At 39.8% G+C, this 13896-nt stretch overlaps 1 long non-coding RNA gene across 1 annotated transcript in view; it reads right to left on the bottom strand.

Annotated features, from left to right (window-relative positions):
* Positions 1-12587, bottom strand: part of LOC126647148 (uncharacterized) — a 36600-nt gene extending 24013 nt beyond the window's left edge. The window contains exons 1-2 of the long non-coding RNA XR_007630512.1: positions 12345-12587; positions 4743-4798 (exon numbers count right to left, since the gene is read on the bottom strand). This is a non-coding gene — a long non-coding RNA (uncharacterized LOC126647148). The remainder of the gene's footprint in view (positions 1-4742; positions 4799-12344) is intronic.
* Positions 12588-13896: the final 1309 nt, after the last annotated feature.

Genomic DNA, 13896 nt, shown 5'->3' with positions numbered 1-13896 from the left:
CAATAGTAATTATCTGTTCTTGTCACTCTGCTCAGCAAATGACAGGGAGAGCTAACTGGACTGAAACTTCAGCTGTACTTCTTCTTAGGCACAGCACACGTCATGAAAACTTTCCTTAATTTTCCAATGCCGTGCAAAAGCTACAACCAGTGTCACATTTGTTACGCAGGAATTATGACAGTCTCGAAACTTCTGACAGATCCCATGAGTGAGATACTAAGAGCATGACATGACATATCAACATTGCCAAAGACAACATGTCATAGAGTCCTGTCACTCTGTCCCTGTCCTCCCTGCAGTACTGATAGAACATGCAATTAGGCTCTGGATGTGTAATATCACCTGTGTTATGCAATGTACTTCTTGCGTGACTCTGTCATTCTTACGCCTGTACATTCCCAATCATGCACTGCAAGAAGCTTTCTTATTCAAACAACTTACTAATTTTATAATTTAACATTGCTGTGTGGCATTGCAGGGAAACTAAACATGGCAAATGATATGGATAGATGCCAGGAAGTGGATGTCAGAATGGGATTACTGAATGGGATTACTTGGCAAGGTTTCAAGGTTTGGTACTTTTCTGTTCTCAAGTTTAAGGAAAGGATGTTTGATTTTTAAATTTATTCCTTTATGGGCTTGACTGTTCAGACCTTCTTGGAAAAAAAAAAAAAATGTGGTAGTGTGAGTCATTGTGGACTAAGCAGGCCCAGGACAGGAGTTAAAAGTCTTAGCAGACATTACAGCTGGAGCATGCTAACTGAAACTGCTCTCTCCTGCTAACTTTCTGTCAGCTGAAAAGTGACCCCAAAAATGACTACTCAAATGACAGTACAGGTGTCTCCAGGTTAGTAAATAGGCTTAAACAGTGCTACTGACACAGAACTGAAGGAGAGTAAACAAGAGGACATCATGACAGCACTTGAACCATATCTGTGTAGAAATTCATCTCAAATTGGTGACACCCCAGTACAAAAGCTCAGATGACATACATAGCAGGGATTGAATATCCCTGTGTAACAGAAGCAAATGCTACATGTCACTGCAAGCACAGTCCAGTAGTACTGGGGACACATGACATACTTCATAACCTACCCCTGTCGATGGGTACATCAGGAAGATTGTGATTTCACTGCAGAATGCCACACTCATTCTTGTCAAGATTCCCATTGTCTCTTTCAGCTGTTGCCATGTGAAATTTTTGCTACTGCTACAGTTTTCAAAGCTGTATTTCTTCCACCTTTTCCATAAGAACAGAGTAATTACAGACTATTGGGACAGATTCTCCATATAAGTTCTTCCAACTAAATTGATAACCCTATGAATTTGCACCAACTCACTTTCCCTCTTTTCCATAACTCTAGCTGTTAACATTAAATGTAATGTTTCAGCAGGAAGCCAGGCATCATCATTTTAATTAATTTCTGCAGTATTAAAAAATATGGCCTTATGCACTGCAGCCAAGATAGAAAGAGAGAATTCTGGCACAGAACATTAAATACCTTGGGAAGGTCTCACTATACCAAATAACTTGCTCAAATATAGTCACAAGCAGAAACCTGACTTAATAACATTTTGCAACAATTATGACACTTTTGATCCATGATCCTGAAAGTATTTAATGTTGAAATAATTTCTCAAAGTCAGTCTTGGATCTAGTAGTAAGAACTGGCGTCAGAAGTGAGAAGACAGCACTTAACAGATAATGCAAAGCACGTTGCATGTTTTTTATTTTATCTTTGTCTCTTGGGCAACTAATTGCCAGTCCCCAGAGTACATTAGACACTCTGTGTTAATAAAAGTTTGTGGCTACCAGCAGTAATGTACATGTCAGAAAAGCTGGACCTTTTCCTTAAATCAATCTATCCTTACTATGAAGTACCTACCTAGCCATTTTTTGTGTGATCATTTTTTTTCCCACATCAAAAAAAAATCAAACCTTTTTCATTAGATCTCGCAGACCATCATAAAGAGAATGCATTGGTGTTTACAAATATTTACTGAAGACCACAGTTTGGAAAATATTTTACTCAACAACATTTACAGTTTCAGGGATGTTACACTTCTGTAAACAGTAGAGCGTGGCTTTTCAATAGGTAATCTTTAATGGTATTTCGATGTCAGTTCAGAACAAAGCCTCCCTCTGTGCTCCAATAGGTGTGGAACATGAAACCAAACAGATGACTAACTAAAGTCTGAAGAAACAGGGTAAAAATGCCTGGAGACTTGAAATATAAAATTTAGCTTCTTATATTAAACCACTGTATCTATCTCCAGATAGATACTCTGCTCTCACATCTCCTCAAGCAGCTGTCAATACTCGTTGCTTCTGCCAAGGGAGTAAACAGATAATACCTGTTGGTGTGGAAACAACTAATGAAAGGTGAAAGGGGAAAAGTGACAGGAAGAGAAATAGTCTATCATTATTGATCTACGTGAGGCTTTCTGACCACAATTCTGCCTTTCACCACCAGCTGTTGGAGGGATAGTTCAGAAAGTGCAGCAGAAACAGCATCAGCACAGTCCTTAAGGCAGACATCTTGACTTCTGCTAAATTCAGTTAAGTTCTGAGCTTGATCATTATGTCAAAGCTTTTGTTTGAAGAACTGAGCTCTCCTTGGAGCCACCACTGGAGCCAGCACTACCACTGCAAAGCCTTGAAATATTTAATTGCAGCACTGTACTTACTCTAGCTCCATAAAAATGGTATCTTTTATGGCCTATTCTTAAAGGGCCCTTCCCTATACCAGACAAGACAGTTTCTGAATTGCACTCCAAATACCCATTAAAGTGCTATCTGATGTATCAGGACATGGCCTTGCAAAAACAACTGCCTTTGTTTTTGATTATAATGCCCAAGAAGCTATCAACACCTTATCATTCTGGAATTGTTCAGTGAACACTTAACCCATAAAACAGGAATTCATAACCAGTTGTTATTCCTCCTGAGATCATTATGTCACTCTCTGCTCACTGGCCACTGTAGTACAGACTGGGACATTTACCCCATTATACAAAGGATTTTTCCTGGCAATTTCTCACTTTTTCAGACTCCCCTGCTATGGGTTTTTGTTCAAGGCCCTGCATCCTAATGATCACAGGGGGCTGCTGATTCCTTTGGCAGAAGAAAAGACCAATTTAATTCTGAGGTTTTTTTTCATTATTGACTGAAGCCCCTGGGCAGTCTCTTCCAATACCTGACCACCCCTACAATGAAGAAATTCTTCCTAATGTCCAGCCTGAACCTCCCCTGGCACAGCTTGAGGCCTTTTCCTCTTGTCCTGTCCCTTGTTACCTGGGAGAAGAGGCTGACCCCCACCTTTCTGCGACCTCCTTTCAGGTAGAAAGGAGGTTGTCTACCTAAAGTATTTTGCTATTTTAATGGAGGACAGTATTTCAGATTCATGCCTTTATGTGAACTGTAGCCTAAGAGTTCCTGGCAGAATTTCAGAAGTTGCTTTGAAGACAGTATAGACAGGAACAGCAGCACAACAACAGCAACTCAACACAATGAGGGAGATGTGGATGTTGAACTCTATTATAAAGGCAGATGCTCTCTGCAGAATGGCATAATGGCATTTCTAGGCCAGAGATGCAATCCAGGACTTCTGGGAGTAATCTAACTTCACACTTTTTATATATCTGATTTAGGAGACAGATTTCTTAGTTAAAGGGAAGAGTAATACCTCCCCCACCCCCCAAGTCTGAGCAATAAAAGACACTGAGCACTCCCCCAGGAACTGAAATATAAAGGACTATACAGGGAGCCTGACTCTAAATAGATGGAACTAAACAATGTATTTGTTATTAAAAACACATGATGACCACTGAAAGGTCCAGAATTTGATAACCTTCCTACCTGTAGAGTGTAGAAAGGGCTTGTTGTTGTTCAGATTTAGACACAAGTCACCATAATTAAGTGTCCATGAAATTGTTTAATTCATCAAATATTGCTGCAGTTGTCCCAGGCAAACAAATATAAAGGTCTGCTGTGTTCTTTTTTTTTCCTTATCTATACAGTTATGACAGAAAGATTACTTTTTTCAACTCAGAAGAATGCTAATCTTTTGTCATCACATTCCTGCCTAAAGAGTTTAAAACATCTTATCAAATCATATATACTGAAGTAAGAAGTTGGTAGAAAACACAGCAACAACAACTACACTGCCTCTTTTTTTAATTCACTGAAAAGATACAAGGTGTTAGTATGCTTCAAACACTAGAATGAAAGTATCATAGTTACGACTACCCCTTACTGCGCCAGAATTTTCTGTGTCTGTGATGCATGAACTAAGAAATGCAAATTGAAAGAAATGCCATTGCAATGAATGTTTAAGCCCAGGTAAGATTCTGACTGACTGAAATTTGTTTTGAACTCCAAAGTGGACAGAAGTGGAAGATCAGCAAAAAGATCTGCAGTATTAGTCACAGCATATCATAACACACAAGGAGTTTGTGATGGTGGTGAGCAATTACAAAGAAAGTTTTATGGCAACAGATATTTTGTCTGGGATATGACTACAAGACTTTCAGCTCTTAAAACTAAATTTGTTCACTTAAGATAGTATTGTATTGAGTCCTTGTAAACTGCTGAGTTGAGTTTCTTCTCCCACTGTTGTCTGTAGTTTTGATCAGGATGGTCAGAAGAGGAGTGCCATGGTGAAAATCCTCTCTTAAACATAAAAGATAAGAACCTCCACAAAATTTATGACAACAGGGTTGGCAATGCCCATATTACTTACCTTAGATGTGTGGTTTCTGCAACATTTCCAGTGTAGGATTCTCTGATTTTGGGTAGCTGTGGAGCCCAAGAAAAAAAAAAGCATGTAAATTAAAGCTAAGCTCTTTCTAAGGCTACATGCATGTTACTATGCAATGCTGTTTTTTTCCTAATGTTTATAGTATCCTTGCAAGCTGTCACATTAAAAAACTGCACCATAGATTAAAGAGAAAGCAGTGGCCCATGGGCCATTATGAGGAAACAGCCAAACAATCAATATTTTCACACATATGTCTTTATGGTAAGAATATACACTTGAGAATTGCCCCTCAGCTCTAAGATTAAAATTGGTAATACACTCACTAAGTACTGTATGTATATAGCAGGAAAGTTAAATAGGCTTGGATGGAAAAAAGCACAGTGAAGGCAGGGCATAAAAATATGTATCACAGGTAAGACACCTCAAAAGACAAGAGATGCATTAAAAGCCTGTTAAATAGAAATTAGTCTTAGGCAGAGAGAGGTTCATTTTATAAGGTCATTATTGAACCTTGGAAGAGGCAAGGCTGAAGCTGTTGATGATGTCTTGTTTAGTGTTTCATTAGATAGACTAGTCAACAAACTGAAACATTTCCTTAATAAGCACTGTTATCTGCAATTTCTAAAAGTTTAATCTGACCCTCCCCTATGATTTCACAGAGAAACACTGAAACAAATCCAGCTATTTGGCCTTGTACTTTTTACTGAAACCACGCTCAAATGCTAGTCTCAGCTTGTTAAAATGGAGATGTTTGCTTTCACCAAATTTCTAAAGCTAGCATACCTGTGGCATAGTATAATACTACATTAACACACCACGGAATGTCCTAGACCCATTTATAAAATGAACACTAATAAAACTCTAAGCTCAAAGATGTAACGGAGTAAAAACTTTTCTCTCATGTTGCTAAAGATTTTGTGTCTCCAAGGTTGTCTGGGGCTGGCACGTCTTCATAGGGTGACTTTTAAATGGGTTTTCTCCACCATGCAAATGGCCCCTGCAGTCACCTTCTACTGTCAGTCTGATGCCTGCTGTGTTTAATATAAGAAGAGGTTTGCAAATGTATTTCAAAAATGTGTTTCAAAAATAATTCTTAATACTAGAATGCTATTATGCAATTACTTGAACTTCTTTCAGGGCTTAGTTGAGACACTCGTGACAGAAGTATTTTTCACACCAATATTTTAATTTCACAGAATTCCTGTGGCAGCATAATTATTTAGTTGTCACAAACTTCCATTTATTTTTTTTCCCCTTTAGAAGCAAGTAAATCAAACAGCAAAGAAAATACATCAAAATTCCATGAAAGCATTGCACTTTTATTTCAGGGACTATCACTAAAGCTAATTCCCCTTTTGAGATTTTTCTGACAGAGTGCTGTTTCTTTAGGCTGATACAAAGATCCCTTGATTGAAGATACCTGAAGATCTGAAGCCCTTCTTTTTCAGTCCGTGGCATTTTTCTGCCTACACTTTGCTCTTGCAAGAGGGAGCTGTTCACCTAGATGTATGACAATGACAGCCCCTAGTGGAGCTCAGTTAAGTCCAGAAGCCTTTCACAAAACCTCTTCCAAAACCACTGAAGGATTTGCATTTCTTGGACGTGTATTTTCTGCAAATGATGTTGATGAATGAATGTGACCACACGTTTCCTTGTTTTCTCATGCACTCTAGCTAGATATTAGCCATGTGCCCTGGTTCATGAATTCTTTTTTTTTCCTCTCTTTACCATTTCTAGACTTACCAGTTATATTTTCTAGTTACCTTTTTTCAGAAATGGAAGTCACTACAAAGTTTTATTGCTTCTCTCATTAATTCACAAGTGAAAAAAAAAATCTACTTGGTATTTGCTCTCATTTGAGGTGGTACAGCCATTATTTACAATCAGATATCTTAAATATTTCTGCTTTTCTTCGCAGTTTTCAGCTGTCTTGTTTGAAAGTGAAATTTTCGTATTTCCCTCTTTCATTAAGTTTTTCAATTTAAAAAGTAAACACTGATATATTACTGTAGCTCTGAGATGTGTTGCAAAACAAAACCAATTTAACAAAACATAATAGATTATAAAATAGAGAATATGATGACTTGTGGGATGAATTTAGTATTCCTTCATATTGAAACATCAATTTTAGAGGTGCATTATATAGCTGATGTAACTGGACTGAGATGTCTTTCCAGTGAAGCTAATTTCAAAAGTAGATCACTGAAAAGTCTTCAGATCCTTAGCTGGGTAGGAATGTTTTTGCATGCTGAGCTAAAGAGCTGAGAGTCACAATTTTCCCTATTTCATGCTATTTCAGACAGTGATAGCCATTATCAGCTAAACATGATTCATACCAGTAACAGATTACTTAAGACACAGGATTTAATTGCAGAAGGAAGACAGTGTGACTTTCTTTCTTCTAAAAATCTTGAGGGTCAGTCAGACAAGTTCTTTAAGAATCACGTTTATCCTCTGATAGCTTTTTCCTCACCATTACTTTTAACTCCAGCTGGTTGGATGTAAATTAATGACTGTAAAAAGTATTTAAATAAATGGGATTCACAAATCATGGTGATGCAGTAAAAGGGTCTTAACTTTTAATTTCCAGTATTCTCACCCATATCCTGTATTTGTAGGCTTGGTTTGTAAAGAATTTATCTTCAAAAAAAATCATTCAGATTTTGAATGACAGTTGGGGTAAATATGAGAAATTAACAAAAAGTCCCCTTTTTTTCTCATAAAAATTATGGGCTATCAAATAATGTGGTATAATGTTGAGCACATTACAACTATGGTTGAATTAATAAATGCACATGATTAGATTCATATTTGCAAAATAAAGACTGGTACTCTTGTATGGCCTGTTCAGCCATTTAAGTGGCTAGCAACATAAGTAGAATTAATTAGGTTTTTTGAATGTAGATTTTATCTAATGTATTTTCTTTCAGCAAAACCCCATTTAATTAAGATGTAATGTATTGTGATGGCAACCTACATTAATATCCAAATTCAATATTAATACAATAATGTATTAATACATGCTTTCATGCTAATACATAATTCACATTAAAACATATTCATGTTAATACATAAACAGGTACATGCTTTCTGTCAAGATAGAACCTGTGAATGGGTGTATGTTATTTGGTAAACATTGTCAATGAAATGCAGTGAAATGCGTGGATGGTTCTTGCTATGAGGAGCCTCTGTGGCAGATACTAAAAGATTTTTTCCCAGTTTCTTCAGCTACCACAGAGAAGTGAGAAATTCTTACAAAATCAAGGAGTTCAAATATCAGGGATTCCTTTTTCTCACAAGTTATTATTTAAATTAAATATGAATATTGCCAGTTCAGGTATGTTGAAGGAATTAGTAACTAGAAACAATTGCTTCAATTCACAAATAACTCTGTTATCTAAACATGTTGACAAATACAGTTTTGCATAAGAAAAAAGGTTTTTATAATACGGTTTTTATAATACACTGAATTTCAGTTTACACTCAGACACTGAGACAACAAAAAAAAAATTGAGTCAAACATTTTAAAAGGCATCACCTACCATTTTCAAACAAAATAAGCCAAATCAAAATGAAGAATCCGAGCAAGACCATCTGAAGCTATTTACTTTAGTAAACATACCCATAAATTTTTTCATTGAAAAAAAATGTATCGAGCACCATGTTCTGATTGCATTTAGTTGAAAATAATCTGGGAAAAAATGGGACAATGAAAATCAGCCTTTCTTTAAAAAAATCCTAAACAAAATTCAAAAAAAATATTGAAGTGTTAGGAGAGTAAGAGATCAAGTGACATTACTTGGGAAGAGTGTTTCAAAGATGTTCTCCTTTAATGCTTTGCTTTACCCCTCTTCTCCTGTCAGTCTTGTCCCAATTGATTCCATTTTTCATTTTGTTTGGCTTTTTAAGTACAGTATTTCTCATCTCTGCCATTTTTTATGTTGGAATCTTGTTCCTGTATCCATTGGTGAAGGCTGGTCAGATATACATATACATTATTCACTTTTTCCTACCTGTAAGGATCTGTTATTTCTTATGTTCTTGGCTTGTTCATATAACATAGGTTAGGGATGGCCACTTCCATGACTCAACATGATTTAGTTTATTTCAAACACAGTTACCTGATCAGGATAGATTAGATCAGTCACTGCAATGCTTTACTCTACCCTTCATGTCTACACTACACTGAGTAACATGTACTGTTTTATTCCATTTTTCATAGAGTTAACACAAAAGATGTATAATTACTTTATTTTCTGATGCAAATTCACTAAAGTACTTGAAAGAAAGAAAATATCTCCGTTCCCAGAGGAGCAAGGGAAGCTGGTGGCTGAATGGGCTGAATTTCACACCAGAGAGCAGCTGCTGGAGGAGCAGCTGGGACATGAGGTGGAGCAATCTCGGCAGATGGACTCCAGAATTACGAGACTGGCCAAGGCACCACAGCAGAGTCCCTTCCCATGGCCTCCAGTGCCAACTGCCAGGCTCAGGGGTGGGTGCTGGGCCTAGGGGAGACATTCAGCACTGCCTTCAGGTATTTAAGACAGAGGTGTCACTGTGGGTGGTGAGAACCAAGCTGTTCCAGGAACAGCCTCCACCAGCCTGTCTTAGGTGTTGACTGAAGCATCAGCCATCTCTGTCCTCTGCCAGTGAGGAGTTTGGGCAGCCATAGCAGGCACAGATGCCTCCCTTGTAACTCTAGTGAGGGGCAAGACCCAAGGTGGGCTAAGCAAAACCTCTCTGTGCCACGGGGGCATGTCCAGAGTCAGTTCTGCTCCAGCCCTGGGGCTGCTCAGAGGGAATATGTGGCACAGAGAGTGCAGCAGAGCTGCCTTTTTACCAGGTGGAAAATAACCATTCGGGCTGAGTTTCTCCACTGCTGACAAAATGCTATGCTTTGAGCATGTTTTATGGTGTGCAACATGGTAAGGGGCTCCATCCTTTACAGGGAAGGAGTGTGCGTGTGCATGTCTGTACAATCGCAGGTCTGGCAGCCCTGGCTCGACACAAGGGTGAATGGATGAGGCCACTGCTCAAGTACCTGGCGGTGTTGCCCTGCACCACAGTGGCCAACATGAGAAGTTCAGCAGGAACAGATCTCCTTCATGACTTGGGAAGCCATAAGTGAGACAGTGTTCAGAACAGAGCAGGTACTGCACTGGTTTCCCCCATTCACGTCCTAGGAGCAGGCAGAGCTGAAGCTGTGGGGCCATGAACTGAGAGCCAAGGAGGAGCAGCTGGAGAGGGACAGGGATCAGGTGGACTCCTGGTATAAGCTGAAGCTAGAGAAGGTGAAAAGAGCATGGTGCAAAGGCTTCATGTGTGCTGCTGTTAGCAAGTAGCTGTACTTGTATTCCACTTGTCAGGAGGCTTTGGGTGTTCCTGGCAGCTGTTTTAGTTCACCTGTGTAAATCTCAGCTGTGAGTTTGTCTCCTTATCCTCTGCAGCAGCTCAGCTGAGCTTTCTGGGCTAGGGCAGTGCCAGGATGGGAGCAAGAAGGAAAAAGCAGGTGGATTAAAGCCCGTTTGCCATGGTAAGTTGGAGAGGACTCTGCTGCTGGTACATGCAAGCAGCACAAAAAAAAGGGATGCTCTGTTGGGTCCACCTGCAGTTCCTTCAACAGCGATGGCACCACCCAGTGAGGTTTCTGTCCCAGGTGGGGTTGCACCCTCAGCACAGTCCTGGGATTGACAGGGACAACACGGTCAGCTCTGCCAGGCTCTACACTACACTGCTGCTGCTGAAGCTTCAGTTCTGATTTCTATGATTAACACAAAATGAAATGAGGAGAAAAAAAAAAAGAAACCAAATTCTCAATTAACACAAGTTGGTGCCACTTGGACACAGCTTAGCTGAACTGGATCAGCTGTGATCCAGCTCACAATAGACTATTTTCTAGAGAACAATGAGATATAGTCAAGATTATGACTGTATTCATAGTAATCTTGTGCTCAACCCTCCAATATATTCTCAAAAACTCTTTCTGGATTTCAGTGATTCATTCTGACAGTTGAGAAAAGAGCACAGCATTCCATAGCACTGGTCAGGGCTAACATCAAATATTTCACCATCATTTCTGATCTAAAAAGCAGCCCAACTGTAAAAGATGAGGATGAGAAACATGTGCAGCTGCCAAAATTCATCTCATCTCTTCCCTGCATTCCTTATCCTCATGGTACTAATTGGCATTCATGTTATTCCCATCCACAGCATTTTCAGCTTCACTCACAAGAAATCCAACTAAAATGCAGCATTGTAGTCTTGAGGAAAACATGTTCTTGCCTGGTGAATCCCAAAGCAACCACTTTGATTTCACGTACACCTCTCCCTCTGCAATCTTGCATGGAGGCAGGCTTTGCCTGTGTTCAGTAGTGTGATGGAAGGCCTTCTTCCCTTTATGACCTTAATTTTAACACCACTAATATACCTTGTATATAATTCTACTTAGCACTTTTTCTCAGTCGTACAAACAACTCCAACACAACTTTTTAGAAGTTGTAGTTTTACAGGTGTATCTGAGGAGAATCACATCATGGAGGTAACTATGAATTGCTGCCAAATTTCTTCTGCAGGATGTGTGCCCCCTTAACCCCTGGATGTGATGAAGAAAAACTAGAGATATAATTTGTCTAGGATACTTCTCTTCCTTTAATCACAGTATGTTTTGCTGCATTGTTTCTTGCAGTAGATGTGTAATTAAGGTACTTTTAACATTTTCCAGAAAAGGCTTTGTTACTGGGGGCATTTCTGTGCTATAATAACCTCTTCAATATGCATAATATACAATAATATATATAAATATTTATATAATATAGAATATATATTGTAACATATACTACAATACATAATATATTATATTTTTAATATACAATAACATATATACTATAATACATAGTATTTTGTGGTGGTAAAGGCAGCATCTGTTGTACGCTTTTTACTTAACTTTTTCACTCACTGGGATGTACAAATACTTCTGGAGTTATTGGAACCAGAGTGAAAAATGTCAATTTTGTTTTCCACAGAAAAAAACTATCCTAATCTGGAACTCAACCTGAAAGGAGTTCTTGGAGGAGCCACTTTTTTCCAGATTCCCAAAACTATTACAGCAACTGGCTGAACGCAGCACTGCAAAAGGTTTCTGCACTTCTAACGCGTACTCTGTGGGTATCCACATCTACAGTAAAAGGAGGACAGAAAATATAATGGCTTTGTGGTGCCAATCACAGCAATAAGGTGCCATCTCAGCAAGCAGAACCACGTCTGGAGCCTAGTTACAGCTAGCCTCTGTGTACAGTCGGGTGGTGTGGGATGGAGGTGGGGGAATGGAGCATTCTCACAACTACTCTTGGAATTTCTGCCAGACCAGGGATTAGCCAGAGTCTGGACAAAGCAGAAATCTGACGCTAGAGTGCCTTCTGGAAAAATACAACAATTTGTTCAACAGACAGCAGCTTGAGGGTTGTGGGAGAAATTTAGGCAGCCGTTTAAAACTAAGTAACTAAATGGCCCTTTTACCTAAGCTGATAGCTTTTTGCAGACACTGATATTTCACACATTTGCCGAGCATGTGAAGAAGAAACATACCTGGATGCTAAATTGTGGCCTCGTTCCGTTTCTGTTCTCCAGGTAGCAGGCAGAGGGTCAGCAGTTTCCGACACAACCACTTTAAAAGCCAACCCCATTCCTTTCTTCCTCTTTCGCCTCCTTTCCCTTGCACGCAGCTACCGGGGGAACAGAGGTTGGAATGTAGTTACTTTGCCGCATTTGCTTATGCATTTACTGCTTTAAAAAATGTGTTCAGCCTTGAAGATCGGGGAAGTTTTCCTAACAGCTAACTCCAAGCGATTCCTCTGCTCACACGCAGCGGTCTGGGACGAGCCGCTCCCGAACCAAGCGAAGGCGGGAAAGGTGGCTGGGGCGCTCAGGGCGGGAGGGGCGGCAGCCAATCATAGAGGCCAGCTCCGGGCGGCAGCCAATGGGAGGGGCGCGCTCGCGGTCCCTAGCGGGCGGGGCGGGGGCGCGGCGGCGCTGAGGGGAGGGGCGGCCGTGAGGGCGGCAGGGGCTGAAGGGGAGGTGAGGTGGGTGACAGATGGCGCGCTGCTTTCCGTCCGTGCTGCCTCTGATTTAAAAACATTTGGTAGAATGTTTTTAGAATTTAGAATTCGGCAGAAGTACCTCATACTGCATATTTCACTGAGAGCGGTGTTCCCTCGAGTTCTCGGAGAATGAAACCGGGTCATATCCTTCTGCGGACTCGTCTTGCCTTAATCCTTGTGTCCCCACAGACTAGTATTTCTAGGCCACAGTCTTTGAGTTTTGAATTAGAAATTTGGAACACACCCGACTGAGGTGGTTTTGATGTTGAGTGATTGACACACCATTCAGAAAGTAGCAGTACCTGAAGTGACTGCTGAGCAGTTCACTACTTTTAGCTATATTAATTGACATTATTTCCCTGGGAGTAGTAGCTGCTATTCTATAGCTACTATATTGCATGAATGCACGGTTATGTTGCTATGAGAAAATTTTTGTCAGTGATACACATAAATGCTATTAAATTGCAGTTCTATTCCCTGCCCTTCAGCACTCAGTGTTAGGCTACCAATCCATTCCCTCCTTGAAAACCCATCCCTTCTTGCTCCATTCTTCCACACCGTCTGTTGGATGTACAACGGATGGAGGGTCCAACAGGTTGTGCAAAGGGTTTTCTTTAGCATTCCATGGTCTTAATCCATTGTTTCTAACTATCCGCACTCCTTCCATCAGAAGGTTCCCCTCTACTTTGTTCTTCTCTTATTTTGTACCTTATTCCCTGTTCCTTTTTTTTTTTTTTTTTCCTGAACCTACCTTTTTACCTCTCCTATTCTTCCTTTCTCTGCCCAGACTCCTCTCAAGTAAGCAACTAGACCCTAATTATTTTTTCCTCCACTGGTTCCAGTTACAGCCATACCTGAATTTGGTATTTCCAAATTTTTTACATAGGCAATTTTAGGCTCTTGTTGTGTTACTGATACTTACTGATACATATATGAAGAGAGCCTTCTGTCACAAGTTTGCCTTATGGCCCTACAATTTAGGTTGGACACATTTCATGTACATCATATGCATTTTTGATAGAATTATTTTACTTAAGCTT

Source organism: Myiozetetes cayanensis, unplaced genomic scaffold (genome assembly GCF_022539395.1).
Source record: "Myiozetetes cayanensis isolate MyiCay16 unplaced genomic scaffold, myiCay2020 scf4, whole genome shotgun sequence".
NCBI classification, from domain to species: domain Eukaryota; kingdom Metazoa; phylum Chordata; class Aves; order Passeriformes; family Tyrannidae; genus Myiozetetes; species Myiozetetes cayanensis.
Note: the sequence above shows the minus strand (reverse complement) of the source record. Positions and strands in the feature narration are given on the sequence as shown.